At 35.0% G+C, this 15,612-nt stretch overlaps 1 pseudogene; it reads right to left on the reverse strand.

The window, feature by feature from the left end:
* LOC149169272 (pyridoxal kinase-like) overlaps positions 1-12,580 on the reverse strand; it is a 29,713-nt pseudogene extending 17,133 nt beyond the window's left edge.
* Between the last annotated feature and the right edge of the window lie 3,032 nt (positions 12,581-15,612).

Below are 15,612 nucleotides of genomic sequence, written 5' to 3' on the forward strand. Positions count from 1 at the left end.
GCACGCAAAAAATTAAACAACAAATAAATGTTTCCATTGAACGCACAAACATTGTTGCTAATGATCAATCAATCAAAAAGAGTGATGAACACATTGTGACTAGATAGTGATTTACACAAGTTAGTACGAAGTTGTCAAATGACACCATAACTAATCATCCATCCAACCACAATCAATCATAGTTGTGGGCATTGATTTATAATTTTGCCTTTTATGTTTTTTAATTAAATATTTGTAAAAGTTGTTGGTAGAATTGTCCATGGATGGAGAGTGAGAATGGACCCACCTGCCCCAGCCCCAACAATTAAGATGCCTATATTGTTGAGATGTAGACGGTGAAGAGTTGAGAACTTGTTGAATAGAAGGTTCAAGTTTTGGTTAGTATGAAGCAATATAGGATTAAAGTTTCGACATAGATGAATCATGAGATAATGCAAGATCCATTTCATGTGAAATAAAAGTATTTAGGAGATTTATGGCTCTTCTCTATGGGGATGAAGCCGTGACATCAAATATATACTTGCAATGGTTTCATTGTGGGTATAATAGGTTTAACAATTTGTCATTCATTTCTACTAAACCCACCATCATTATACCCTACGTTTGACAAAGTTGTGTAGAACCAAAGTCTCTAGTTTCCCTTTCTACATTAGGGGAAGACAACTCATGGGTAACTAAGATTGCATGAGGAGGTTGATAAGAAGATAATTGAATGTCCTTTTGCAAATGTCAAGTAGTGTTTCCTTCTTTATTGATACAAGATTTTTGGAAGTCATAAGCACAAGTGTTTTCAAGCTCACTAAGACATTGCATCCAACTTTTCACAATATTGTTATACTAAAAAGCAAAAGAAAACACATAGTTAAGTTATTTTCATATGAACCTTGATTGGGGTGTAGATCTTGGATGGATTTGTACTTCTCTTCTAGTAGAAGGAGGAGGGGACCATAATCTTGTTTCAAGCCTAGATACTCAAAGACTTGGAAGAGTTAGATGTTGTCACTTTGAAGTGGGATATCATTTTCATGTTGTTGGCAAATAAACTTCTCAAAAAACGGATTTCATCTTGTACTTGGGTATTAGTTTTCTACAATAAATAAGTTTCCTTCTTAAACATTGCCTTCACATTTTGCATTTGGTCAATAGTATCTTGCATTTATGTTGTGAAGTAATTTCAATGCGATGTTTGTCATTAATGCTGTGAAAGGAAACAACTTCATTATGAAATCTGTCATTAACAATGTGTGAGGAAATGCTATTCTCTTGACTTTTTTGAATACACAATTCCTCTTTCGAGTTAGAGTTAACCGTGATAAAAATATGCACTAGAAACTATGATATGTAGGCGATGGAATCCAAAGTGCCTTGGAAGGTACACAAAGTGTGAGGGCTAGTGCTAAAATAAAATAATACTTCATTAACTAGGTTAAAAAAGATATGGGCCTATTGAAGAAATATTGGAGTGAAAACTATTTTGCCTAGTCTATCGTATTTTATTTTATTTTCAGTTTTCTCCCATGTATTTTCCCTCCAAATGCAACTATTTGTTTTTGTGCAAAAGTTCGGTGGGGGTTTCATCCTTGGTCTCTTTTGTAACTCAATATAATTCTCTAACTCTTGTACAAGATATACTTGATAAACATAAGAGCAAAAAAAATTCTTCTCTTTCGTGAAAAATAAATTAAAAAATAATAAGAGTTGATTTGTTACTCTTGGGTTTGAAGGAAGGCGCTGTTATGAGTGCCATTGATTTGTGTTCAACTCACATACAATGATGTCTTGCACTTGGAAAAGAGGTAAAGGATTATGTGATGCCATACATCAGAGAACAATTTGCTCGAGATGAATTGTGATGACATTGAACTTGTGGGCTTGTTTACTTGAAATCTATGTAATTGGACACGATCAAATGGCTTGCATTTCAATTTTTTCACATGTCGGACATGAATACATGAGGATGTGTTGGAGACATATTTGCCATGAACATGTTCACAGGACATAATTATAACACGTCTGACACATGCCTTAATGTGTCCCAAAATACAAACACTTACAATGCAAAATTGGCCTGTGGCCCATAAAATCACACTTTTCCCCAAATTTAAGTTCATTTCACTCATAGGTTGGAGGTCTAAGAGGTTTTGGAATGCAACGACGGGCTATTATGAAGTGCCATAAGGGATTCCAAGTGCTGGGTAAGTGGATTTGTCCACCAATGTTCAAGATTTTTCCTATAATAGTCCATTTTCTTCTTCATTTCACAGAGGTCATGGCTCAATCTTAAGGGAAGTTGGAAAAAGGCTAAGGAAAGGGATGAATGCGCTTGCCAATGTTTCCCCCCTCCATTTTCATTAGGGATTGCTAGTGTTCCATTTACTGGAAGTGGGGTTGCAACAACAACTTACGCTAATAAAAACCATTTTAATAAGACAACAAAATCAATAACAAAAGTACATTGTAGAAGTATGTTACAAGCCATCAAGGGTCTAGGACCAAGTTAAAGGGTGTAGAACATGTTCTTTGGGCATGTAGTTTTTGACATAGTCAATTTAAGAACATCAAATTTTGAGTTGGGGGCCATTTATTGGGCACACCTTATGGAGTTGGAGCATATCTAGGAGTGAGTGCATCCAAAAAACAAGAATTACGAAGAGAGACCAATTTGGGCTTGGGGATGGTGATAACAACATGTAGGAAAACCGAGAATGAGGATCATCTTCCATTATTGAGGAATCATCTAGCAGTTATCCATTTTAGAGTGTGAGTGCAGTTCAAGTAACAAAAAAGATGGCAATCGATCTAAATGGACAAGATATATGAACAAGAGAAACAAGATGAGATTGATCTCAACATTGTTTTTTAATTTTTTCCTCTTATCTCAACTTCATCTTATTTAATATTGCATGGTCGCCATTCTTTATTGAGATGTGTTGAGCTCTAACTTAAGGGGCTCTAATAGGGTACATGCCTCCTAGTTCAAATAAACTTAGAACCACATTGTTGGTTAAGACAAAGGAGGAGGTGGATAAAATGCTAGTGTTCAAATTTGGGTAGCTCGGAAGGTATTTATGAGTGGAGAAAACCCACAAAGGGAGAGAGCTTGTTGGCAAGATACTCAAGGTTTGGGGTTTTGGACCCAAAGGAGTGAGCTTAGAACCCAAGATAATGAATTTAATATTCTAATTTGTGTAGTGGGGTCTCTTGAAGGATAAAAATGGCTCCTAAGTCACTTATTGGAAAGAAATAAATATAAGCCAAAGGATAGTCCAAGACATAAGTGAGAAGTACTTGTGTGGAGAAGGCTAAAAGGACCTAGCCATTGGCAAGAAAAGGAGCTCTAGGTAGCCCTAGAGAAGTAACATCAAGCGTAGGAGGAGGCTGAGTTTGTGTTCCGGTTAACAAAAGTGAAACTGTAGTCAAGGAAGGTATCGATGACATAGATTCTATAGCAAAGGAAGAGGTCGCAAGGGCCGCAGGCCTAGAACAGGCTGAAGTTTGTGGTGAGTAGGTTGAGGGCCGCAGGCTTGCAAGTGGGACTGCAACAACAAATTAAACAGTGCCGAGGTCTGTTAGGGGCCAAGGAAGGTAGGCCTGGTTAGAGTAGGCCAAGGATGGACATGACCTAATGGAATAGGGAAAAGGTCCAACAAAAGGAGGAACAACAACTGAAGGTGGAACAAGGCCTAAAGGAGCAGGTCAGTGTTAATAGCAGCGAAGTAACACTGGCTGAGTGCGTTGAAGGGTTGGGCAAATGTCCAAAGGAACAGACTCTATGGACAAAAGAAAATTGTAGCAACGAAGGAAGGCTGATGAAGGGCTATAACAAGGTACAACAAGGCTGACATGAGGATTGTGGGCTAAAGGAACAACCTAGGTGAGTTAAGGTTCTTTCTGGTTGTGTTTTTGTAGGCAAAGGACAACTGATTACATTTGTATAATGGGCAGGTGAGAGTCTAAAGGAATTGGTCTCAACCCCAGTTGTATCAGTCAGAAAAAAATTGTATTATGTATTATATTTTAGCATTTGTACAGGGATTGTAAAGGGCCGTGATCACTGATATGAGAGCCGTAAGGTTTTCTTATTGAAGGACTAATAAAGGGACACAATTCCTATTTTCCTGAAATCACAAGGATTGGCATTTGTATAGGGATTGTAAAGGGCCATGATTCCTATTTTCTTGAAATCACACTCGACCTAAGCTTGGGAAGTTCTTTTAAAATTCAAAGGAAAATTTGTTACCACTTGTAGGGTCTATTATTTTGGATGTCGTAGTCCTCTTTTCTTTACCACTTTATCAATTCTTAGCGCTTCTTGCTCCACAAAGCATTATCTTTGTTTTGGAAAAAGAATTTCACAAAGTTTCTATCAAAAGGAGGAAAAGTACAAATAAATTCCATCTAATTAAATGGTTTAGCATGAAGCATCCTAAAAATCATAGAGGCTTTGACATTAGGGACCCTATGCTAATGAATACAAAAATAGGGGCAAAAATGGTTTGGAGATTCATCACCCAAGAAGAGGACTAGTGGAAGGAAGTTCTAGAGGAAAAATACCTTCAAGGAGAAAGAATAAGAAGTTTGGATTCAATTCAAGCCTGAAGAGGTTGCTCCTCAATCTTGAAATTATTTGTTTCAATGGCCCCTCTCATTCGTGTAGGTATATATTGCAAAAAATGGGGAAAATATAAACATGTGGACTGATAAAATAATGGAGATTAGCAACCACTAAAATGTTTCTAGGAGTTTCTTCCTCTAAGATAATTCTTGTGCTAAAATAAAATTCACCCTATCTGATATTTGTAGTTGGGGTGATGAAGTTAATTGGATTGGATGGAACCTTAGAAATATCCCATATAATCTATATTGCATGAGTTTTTGGAACGTGGGAACATTGGGAACTTGGGTACGGGTGTTCGAAACGACTAAAAGTTTCCCCAAAATTTACAGGAAACAAATAATTGGAAGCAAGAATATTATATAATAAAAAAATTAAAGATTAATTTTTTTTTTTTTTTAATTATATAATTTATATAATAACTAAAATTAATATTAATCAAGATATTCAAATACTAAAATCAATTTAAAATTTTAATTCATTATATGAATACCAAATTCAAACTAAAAATTTGAAAATGTAAATGATTCAAGGGACACTTTTGAATTTAAGAAACATAGTGAAAATCAAAGAACTCATCATATTAATATTCATATTGCTATCATGCCCAATGTAGTACAGAGTAAAAAAAAAGATGACAAATGTCCAAAGTGGCAAAGTAATACATGGTCCAAAAATTCTCAAATGCCAAAACATAATGTTAAAGACTAAAGTTGAAGATGATCATAAAGTGCACTCTTCGACATCAAGATTATCCATATAAGCTTGAGGCTCGTTAGGCACTCCAATTCCATTATCACCATCATCAATATCAAAATCGCCTGCAATGCTACCCAAAGGTATGCCAACTAAACTTGCATATGGTGAAGGATTATCCTCATCATCATCAATTTGAGAAGCATCCTCAGCGTCAACATCCCATCTTGCTGCAAGGCCCTCTAAATACTCAGGTAGCTTCCTTGAGTGAAGTCAAAGACTACTATGCATATAAACCAATTTCTCTGCTCTCTTAGAGGTAAGCTTATTCCTCTTAATAGAGTGAATGAAACTATAAGTGGACCAATTTCTTTCAGTTGCCAATGAACTATAAACCTGAGATAACAAGTGTGAGGCAAGATTCTGAAGCTCTTGGGCTTCCCCCCCATACATTCTTCACCATCCAATGGGATTCTTCTGTGCATAAATCTTGATGTCCACCCTTGCATCTACAGAGAATGTGGAAGGGTTTAAGGTAGCAAAATCAATATATTGTACCTGCAATACATTTGCTTCATTAGGTGTATAGATTTTGCTTATGGCATGAAGAAAGCCTTGTTTCACTTCATCATCATCAATGAGTAGAACTCTGTTTGGTCTCTCCATGTACCACTTTGGATTAAGGGCATAAGCAACCATGTGAAGAGAGGTATTGAGTTTGATCCATCTCTTCCCTATTATCTTATGAATTTCATTGAAGAACTCCAAAGAGGGGTTTCTATCCCGAATGATGTGTCTTATCTTGCATACCATGCTATCAATACATTCATAAAATTCTCCAAGGGCGGGGGAATAAAAATATGCATACCTAATTAACTCCACAATTGGAGTTGTGAAAGAAACAACATATTTACAATCAAACCACCAATCATCATTGAGAAGCTGCTCTCTTATCCTATTTGCCTACACTAGTTTAAATTCAAACCATGCATTCCACTCTTGGGAAACAACAGTGGCTTGTAAGGATGCATGCACTTCAACCATACGTTGAAGAAGAATGAAGTATGTAGCATATGTTGTTTCTGTAGGTTTCAAAAACCTCTTCCTTGAATACATCTTAGATTGCTAAAGAGGCATGGTGGTTGCAAATGTACATTTGTGCATCTCTTGCATCTAAAATGAGTTTTGCAAACAAGATATTTTTCCAATGTTTTTAAGGACATTTTTCAAGGCATGTACACAACAAGGAGTCCAAAAGATATGCCTATATTGACTTTGAACCATCAAATCCGCTGATTTGCAAACATGGGATGCATCTGTGATTACATGTACTGCATTTGAAGGACCAAGCTCATAAATTGCTTCTTTCGATACTTTAAACATGAAGGTAGCATCATTTAGTTTCCCACTACAATCAATTAATCTTTAAAAATAGGGCCCATCTAGAGATGTAACAATAATATTCAAAAATGGCCTTTGTTGAATGCCTGTCCAACCATCCATAACTATTGAACATCTTGAATAAATCCAAGATTGTTTAAGGGGGCCCATAAGCCCCTGCATTCTTGTCACCCCCTTATCTAACAATGATGTCTTCATTTTGTTGTAATTTGGAGGTGCATATCCTGACCCAACAACTATGATTTTTTGCACCATTTCTTTGTAATGTGGAGAATGGGTAGCATTAAATGAAATTCCATTTGCCATAAAAAATTTAGCAATAGCAGCATCAACCTCATCCCTATGTAATACATTGTAGATTTTAGAAACTTGTCCCTGAGCAAAACTAGCAAGCCTCTTACTCCTTTCAGAAGTAGACCCCACCACAAACTCAAATTGGTTTGATGCATTTTGATTAACCGAATCTTCCATATCATGGGAAGAAGATATCGATACTTTAAAATTACAATCACGGTCCAAGTTCATTACATTGGATCCTAGGGCATCCATATGAAGCTTTGTCAACTCCACCCTTCTCTCAATAATACATGTACAACTCTTTACCCCATCACCAGATAGGGATAGAACATGATGCCACACCCTAGTATAACTTCCTTTAAACACATGGTTACATAATGTGCACATCCATTCATCACAACCACTATTATTCTTTTTCTTGTTTTTAGTAATTTTCCTCACAAACTTTAACAAGGGTTTCTTGGGGTTTGTGATTTGTTGGACTTGACCACTTGGAATAGGAGGAAGAGAAGAATTTTTATATCTGCTTGTTGCTATTGAACTACCACCCGCCATGATTTCCCTGATTAATACATGAGACAAAAAACACATTATAAACAAAATGTGCAATTAAAATATATTTGGTGCTTAATAATTTTAAATATGCCATCTATTGAAGTTGTAATTCTTTTCTTTTATGATAATTGTAAGTCACGATAAATTATAACTCGAATGATTACATTAGAAGATAAATCAATAAGCATGAAGTCCTAGTATTTTATAATAAGCATGAAGTCAAAAGCACTAAAATGTATTAAAAAACAGAGCTCTCCAAAATATTATTTAAAATAAATGAAAATAAATGATGACAATCAGTGGTCAAACAATAAAGAGGAACCAAATGCTGAAAATATGCAAACCACAATTTCAGAAAAGGATACTAATGAATGCCTAAAATTACAGGTTGAGGACTCAGTGCCCTTTAATAGAGAAGAAAACCAAAATACCTTGATGGTGGATGGTGGTAATTGCAAATAAAACCCCATCAAGTGGGAATGAAGAGACTTCATAAATCTAACAACTCTGATTCCAATAAGGAGTCTCTTTACGCTATTCGAATTTTGAACATCCATTTTTTTATACAAATCCCGACCATTTGATCTCTGAATACCGTTAATCACTATGGAATCTTCTCAACATGAACTGCTTAAGTTTTTAAAAAGAAAAACAAAAAAGGATTAATTTTTTAAAAAGAAAAACAAAAAAAAATTTAGGATTAAGAACTACTTTTCAGAGAGACAAAAATAACGTGGACAATGATTATTAATTTGTATGTAACAACCCAAAATTGAACTCTTACCATCGGAAAAATGAAACTGTCATTCATCTCTGTCACGATCATGTCTGGATAAGGACATGGAACACTGAATTTCTACGAGATATAAGGATGATGTGTCAACCTGATTAAGAAGGTTATATCCTCTTGTTTTAACTCTATATGTCCAGGAATTTCAACTTGGCCAGTGGAGAATACAAAGCAGGGATTTCATAACAAACAAGTCGAGATCAAATCAGCAGAGAAAATATTCTTAAGAGTTCAATCTCCTCCTACTTCAAATTCGTAGTAGGCTGTAGGAAACGATCACAAACTCAGAAGAAAGGAAGGTTAGGCTCTAATACATAGAGACCATAAGAGAAGAAATATAAATCGCAAGAAAAAAATACCAATACCAGGTAAGCCACGGGAATGGATAAAACCCAATAGATTCACGGGGAGAACTTGGAAGTCCACTAAATTTATGAGCATACTTTGAATGATGGTGGCTGCCCATCAGGTCAGAGCATAACATTGAATTTCTTTTTTTGAGGGCTTTTCTGGGAAATTGACATTGATAAGTAGTAGTCAGCCATGAAATTTGAAAATGCCAAGCATTAGCAGTCAACCATGAAATTTGAAAATGCCAAGCATTACGAGGAAAAGGTCAGCACTGTGCACACACCCTACAATTCCATATAACATCACGGCGTTGAGCTCACCCTATAATCTAACCGAATCTCACTACAGGTGAGATCTGAGGCAACATCCAATGCGCTGTGGAACAAACAAATAGTTTTGGATAAACTTAAAGTGAATGAATGATTCCTAATGGAATATGACCTTATATTCGCCTGGTAAATGGAATGACAAAATATTTACAGGGTTGCAGAAGAGAAGACGTTGGTCGTTCAACATTGGGGGATAATGGAAACGAACTGTAATAAACACTTTAATTATAAAATAAGAACGTAGAAGAGATTCTAATCTCTGAATCTACCTCTCTTTTGATTCCCTAGACGAGTTCCCAATTGCTTAGGTGCATTGTCCTCAAGTCTCCTGCTTTGAACAACAAACACAACAAACACACCAAACACACAAACCATCCACAGTGCGCTCTCTCGCTTTGAATGACAATCACAACAAACCATCCACTGTGGGCTCTCTCACTCTACAAAATAATCAAAAGTCTAGATCCACAACATAATAATTAAAAAGTTAGATGGGTCCATGGTATTGATAAACCATGGTATTAGCCCATGGTATTATGATCTTATTCCTATCACTCCCTCATTCTCTCTATCATTCTTTTATACTTATTGGCCTATGGTGTTGTAAAAAGAACTATTTATAAGTTAATAATGTCCATAAATCATTTCTTACAAATACAATTTTACTTTACATGGCTCATGAAAACAACTACACATTACTTCCCTTTGTTAAATTTATTTTGTGCTTATAGATAATAATTAGATGGATTTATAATTAGGGCTAACCTTACATTAATTAATTTGGGCTCACATTAGATTAATTTTTTGTTAAATTTTAAATGGCTAATTTTTTATTAAATGTTAAATGTGTTAAATGTTAAACATTAGATGTTAAACATCCCTGGAGATCTAACCCATACTTGGCTCTTTTCAGAATTAAATTAAAAAAATATTTATAAAATATTTTGGTTGCCAAATGACTTGGTTTTTTGGTATGTGTTATTGATGAGCCATGGTATTTGCGTATAGTATGGTATGGTTAATAAAATCCATGGTAAATTGGGGTGAGTATCTATTGTTAAAAATCTTGTTATAATATAAGTATTATTTTTATTGTGAAATGAGAAATGGTTATTTGGACATGTTGTATTGATGAACCATAGTATTAGCCCATGGTATAGTATGGTTAATAATATCCATGATAAAGTATTAAGTTTTTATGTCCTTATTAATGAAATTTAACTACTTTTACAAAATTATTATTTTAATTTATATGGTAAAATGAATGTTAATTTACTATTTATATCTTATATATTTTAATTTGATAAAGTTGTAGATATATCTCAAAAATAATTATATATTTTTTCTTTTAGATTTAATAAAAAAATATTATAAAATTAAATTCAAATTAAATATTTATAAAATATTTTGATTTTGAAAAAAGACATGGCTTTTTGGTATATTGTATTGATGAGCTATGGTATTGACCCATTACATTGTAACAAAGTCTATTTACAAGTTAAGTTAATAATATATATATGAAGTGGAAGTGAATATCGATGGATAATAAGTTTATTGTGAGAATTAAAATTTTTATATGCTTATGAATTAAATTTAAATATAGTTCCTGAAACATTATTATATTTTATAAAGTATACTAGATGTTAACTTATTAGTACTACTTATATATTTTAATGGAATATATATATTATAATTTTCCTTTATCTAAAATGTTTTATAATTTTATTAATAAAAATAAAATTTTAGTGTAATAAACAAAATTTTCTATTTTTATGACTTTCAACTTTTTAATACACTATAATATTGTAATACCCCTTTACAGTTTTCAACCTCAACCTGCAACACCACAAATGTAATAGGGCAAATAATTTCTCTATATGACTGAACTTCAATTAATAAGAATGAGTGAAAATAATCTCAGTTCAAGTACTATTAATATGACATGCTCACATACTTCCTACATAACTGTTCGGATAAGGGAAAATACCTGCAGAAAATGCTTGGATCCTTGAGAATATATTATTGGTATATTTTCTCTATAACTTTTCTAAAATATCGGGCAAGGTAGATATTATCCTAAATTCTACTTCATTTGACTCATTAGTGGAATTTCTCCTCTCTTTACAACTTTGTTTTCCATTAAGGAAAATCACGGTGGATTCCAGCAGATCCCATTACAGCAACACGGCTATGGCTACTAATAGTTTGTGAAGAAGGCCACTTGATTAAGCTTGGTCTGTTAACATAAGTCATAACCCTCTATGGCTTTCTAGTTCGATTCGATATATCTTTAGCTCGTGCCACAGGAATAAAATAAAAAATGCTTTTGTTTTGAAAATATTCCATGGATGTGTTCATACCCTTCTCCATATGACTCAAAACAGTATTCTAAAAATCTAAACCATACTACACCACCAAGTTTTCTTGTGCTCAAATCTTGCAAAATAATTTTAAGAACTAAAACTAATGGCATATGCTTCAAAATGTCAATCTTGTAAAACATTTAGATCAAAGTGAAAACTTTTATCTTGTTGTAGAAATTCAACATAGTCAATGATTTCATCTTGAGTAGAGCCTTTGTCCTTTTGCGTACACTAACAAAGGTAAAGGAAATTAATTTAGCTAGAATTCCAAAAGTTTGTAAGTGATCTTAACGATCCATTAGATCATTTCATATCTAGATCTTCATTATTGATTTCTTAATAAGAGATTATAAAGGAAATTGATGGGAAGTTTTGGAAATCATGATCATAGTTATTGAGATCTCACACTAACAAAGATTTTAGCAGGGAATATTTTCTGAAGTTTTCTTTCATCAATATTCTTCTAGCCTTCCAGATCCAAAGGATGAATTCTCCTAGAGTTCTTTTTAGAAGAGGGAGGTCTAGTTATTGAGGCAATGGAGGGCCATGTTTTCTTTGAGAGAGGCCTAGATTCCTTGTGAATGTCATGTTTTATTGGAGGTTGTATAACATTGTGATGAAGGTACTACTAGTTTCCTGAAGGTCTAGGAGGCTAATTTCATCTAGGAAATGAACATTAGAGGGCCTTATAGCAGCTCATGTGGGACCCTACATGATGTATTTGCTAGTTTGAGGTAGTGTTAGGTTGCAGATGGAGAATTTCAGCCTTTCAAGGGTTATATCTACTTGTGGAGGTGAAGAAATATTGAACAACAAACACAACAAACATATCAAAGCATCCACTGTGCAGTGTCCCGCTCTGAACAAAAAACACAAGAAACACCAAACCTACAGAAAACCTTAGTGGAGTGAAAAGGAGGCCTGACCAACATTTATGGAGGATTGGGAGTCTTTTGGCGAGAATTGATTTTTTTTTTGGTGCCAATCTGTGCCACGTCACCTTGGGAATGTCATAAATCCCAAAAATTGATTGACGCCGCTCCCAAAACTTTCCCCAGCTCTCGTTGCTACTCCTACTAAAATCAGATCGTTCCCATACAGTTCCAAAGCTCCCGAGAGCGTGTGAACCATTGGAACGAGTTTCCCACCATATAATCGTCATCACTTGACCTTCAAGCTTCATGATCGACTAGGGGGATGCGCGCCAAGGAGATAAGAGGAAGCAAATAAGCTAGGATGGAATGCCTCAATTTATTCAATGAAGGGGGGATACATCACTATGCTCTTCTAGCCTTGAGTTCCCCCAAATCTCGACACATGGAAAAGAATATGGGAATCTAATGCCAATCCAAAGATAAATTCTTTTTTGTACCTTCTTCCTCATAAAAAAATGATGACAACTGAGAGTTTAAGAAACATAGGCCTTCCGGGCCCCTCTCGATGTCCCTTTTTCTTGCATCAAGTAGAAGACATCTCCGATATCTTTCTAGAGTGTGATCCCCCCACTAGCCCTTTGATTTTGAAGAACTATTCTTGGACAAAAAATAATGCTAGAATATTTTTGAGGAAACCTTTGTTAAAAAATTATTGGGAAGCTCTTCGAAAATGTATATGTTGGAAAGTATGGTTAACAAGGAATAATGCAATCTTTAATAACATGAATACTTTGTTGGAGATACCGAGGGGGGTGGGGTGAATCAATATTTAGCTAACTAACAATTTTCACTACTTTAAACAACTAATGCCAAGAACCACATGAGATAGAAGAATTAATATGTAAGCTTTTCTAATCAATAAACTCTTCAAGAGCACAAACTCTTGTTACAACGGATTGCATGTATACGCCAACCTACAAAATTACAACTTTACAGGCACCAACCTGTTGAAAACACAATTATTTAAAGCTTTGTATGCACAAACATATAGGAGACACCAATTCCCTAGACAAAGCACCAACTCAGAAATTTATGTGTAGGCAACAACCTACAAGAGACCACAATATCTTCAGTTTACCACCAAATCAACAATTTGTAGGCACCAACCTACTTCTTCAAGATATTTAGCAAATTCTCTTGGTTCACACAAGTTTCCTTTCTTTATTAGGGGTTGTCACCCAACCATGCCACTCTCAAGTTTGCACCTTCAACCCTGGTCACAACCACCTATCCTTCTTCTTTATCTTGCTTCCTTGTTCTTAACTTGTCGTTAATCCTTGTTTTTCCTTATTGTTTCTGATCTGTTCCTCTTGCCCTATTCAACCCCAGTTATTCTACTCTAATCACCTTGAGGTCTTCACCTCATCCACTTCTTCCTGGAACACATTCGCCTTTATAGATTCCTTAGTTTGTACTTTCTGTCTTGCTATTCTTTGCAGCCTATCCTTTAGCCAAGTCACTTCATATAAAATACCACACAAATCCTCCCATAACAAATCTATAGACTCCCACCAAGAGGGCTATCACAACTCTTTACATAACTTGGTAATCCTCGCTTCAATATTGTAACAATTTGGCCCGATCTCTCCTACATGCCTTCTACCTGTCCTTAAATGTCTATGACATTCCTTCTTGGCTACTTATACACACTACATCAACACATTTTTGCACCACAAGGACTTGGTCTTGGAAGGGCTTACCAACCAACTTTTAAAGGGCTTGGATTACTCCAAAAACTAGGGTAAAAATAACATGATGTGACCCAAGCATCAAGTACAACCTTCAAAAGTGTGCAAATTTACTAGTTTAGTGCGCAACCAACTCAACAGGTTTACACAATAACAATCTGTACACAAAATAGGCCCTTAACATGGCTTAACAATAGGCCTATAACCTAATTAAGGGCCGCAACCTACCATAGAATCACCTCAGCATTGCCACATGGGTTCAATGTTGATGGGAATTACCAACCAGTCTTGTAGAGGGGCTACACCTACTCTAGAAAGAACACACAAAACTTGGCCTTTTCATAGAGTAATACCATAAAAAATATGGACATATTTTACCTCAATAATCCTTCCTTAGTAGCTTGGAACCTTCCTCAGTTAACTCTTGGTCAATCTACTCCTTGCTCCTAAACTTAGCCTTCTTCTACTTCAATTCAAATCTTATGTAGTCTCCAAACCTTATTACTTACACAAGTTTTTCCATAGCCTTAAAATGAACCACATGTGTGGCCTTATTTATACTAAACCAGTAGGGGGTCAAAGGGGAGGGTTGCCCTGTCTTCTAGTAGGGATGACTTGAACTTAACATGTTAATAAATATACATAATTCAAAAATTATTTTGTCCTCAACTGTGAGGATTTAGGGGTGATGAATAAAGTGTAACTAGGCTTGGTCTTCATAAATGTAATTTTGATCTTTGCACTCGTAAAAGAATTTAATTATTATTTTTGTCATTATCAAGAACGGGTTTCTTGCCCATTTGATAGGTCAAGCACATGTTTAAGTGCTTCTAGGAAAGTCAAAGAGTTAATGTAATTGTTAAAGACCCATGTGGATATGTTACGCTATGTATTAGAGTCAAAGAAATATGTCAAAATAGATCCTCCAAAGCAAAGACAAGTCTCCTCTTCAACTTAGCTCAAAGAAATGAATTTTTGGTGCACTTAAGGACATGTTGGCCTCACTAGCTCAAGTTGGCCCAAATAGGAGGGACATAATCCTAAATATAAGGCAGTTCGATCTCATAGATAGTGATATGTTTTGATTGTTAGTTTATGCTGTGCTAATATCAATTAAAATTTCTAAACATGTGCTTGCATATTTCTTCTTGTACTGAGGTTTCATTAATTGTTTGTGTATGTCATCAGGTAAATTTCCTTAAGTTTAAAATGACATTCATGAGAAAAATAGCAACAAAAACAAACACTAAACAACAAACATTCAAAGTACAACAAACCATCAAAGATACACTTTAACATAGTGTTTTGATGAGATTTCACCCCTCTTGGGCTACATCTCTTTGGTCTAGCTTCCATGGCATGGGCCTCCGTATTAGCTCAATATCAAAAAATGTTGTTTTACAAAGCTCTATGGCTCCTCATACTTGCATCAATGTGTTCAGAGTGTCAAAATTAGACAAGAATACCTCTTCCTGAGCTCAATTTGGTTGAAAATTTCCTTCTCTATGACTCAGATAGTCTTTTCCTAGAAAAGTTCTTCTAAATTTGGAATGACTCCAGTTAGAGCACTAAATGTGGAGGCGGGCCCGAAA

Source organism: Pinus tabuliformis, chromosome 4_2, assembly GCF_031772625.1.
Source record: "Pinus tabuliformis cultivar Carrire ecotype Pingquan chromosome 4_2, CPIR1, whole genome shotgun sequence".
Taxonomy (NCBI): Eukaryota; Viridiplantae; Streptophyta; class Pinopsida; order Pinales; family Pinaceae; genus Pinus; species Pinus tabuliformis.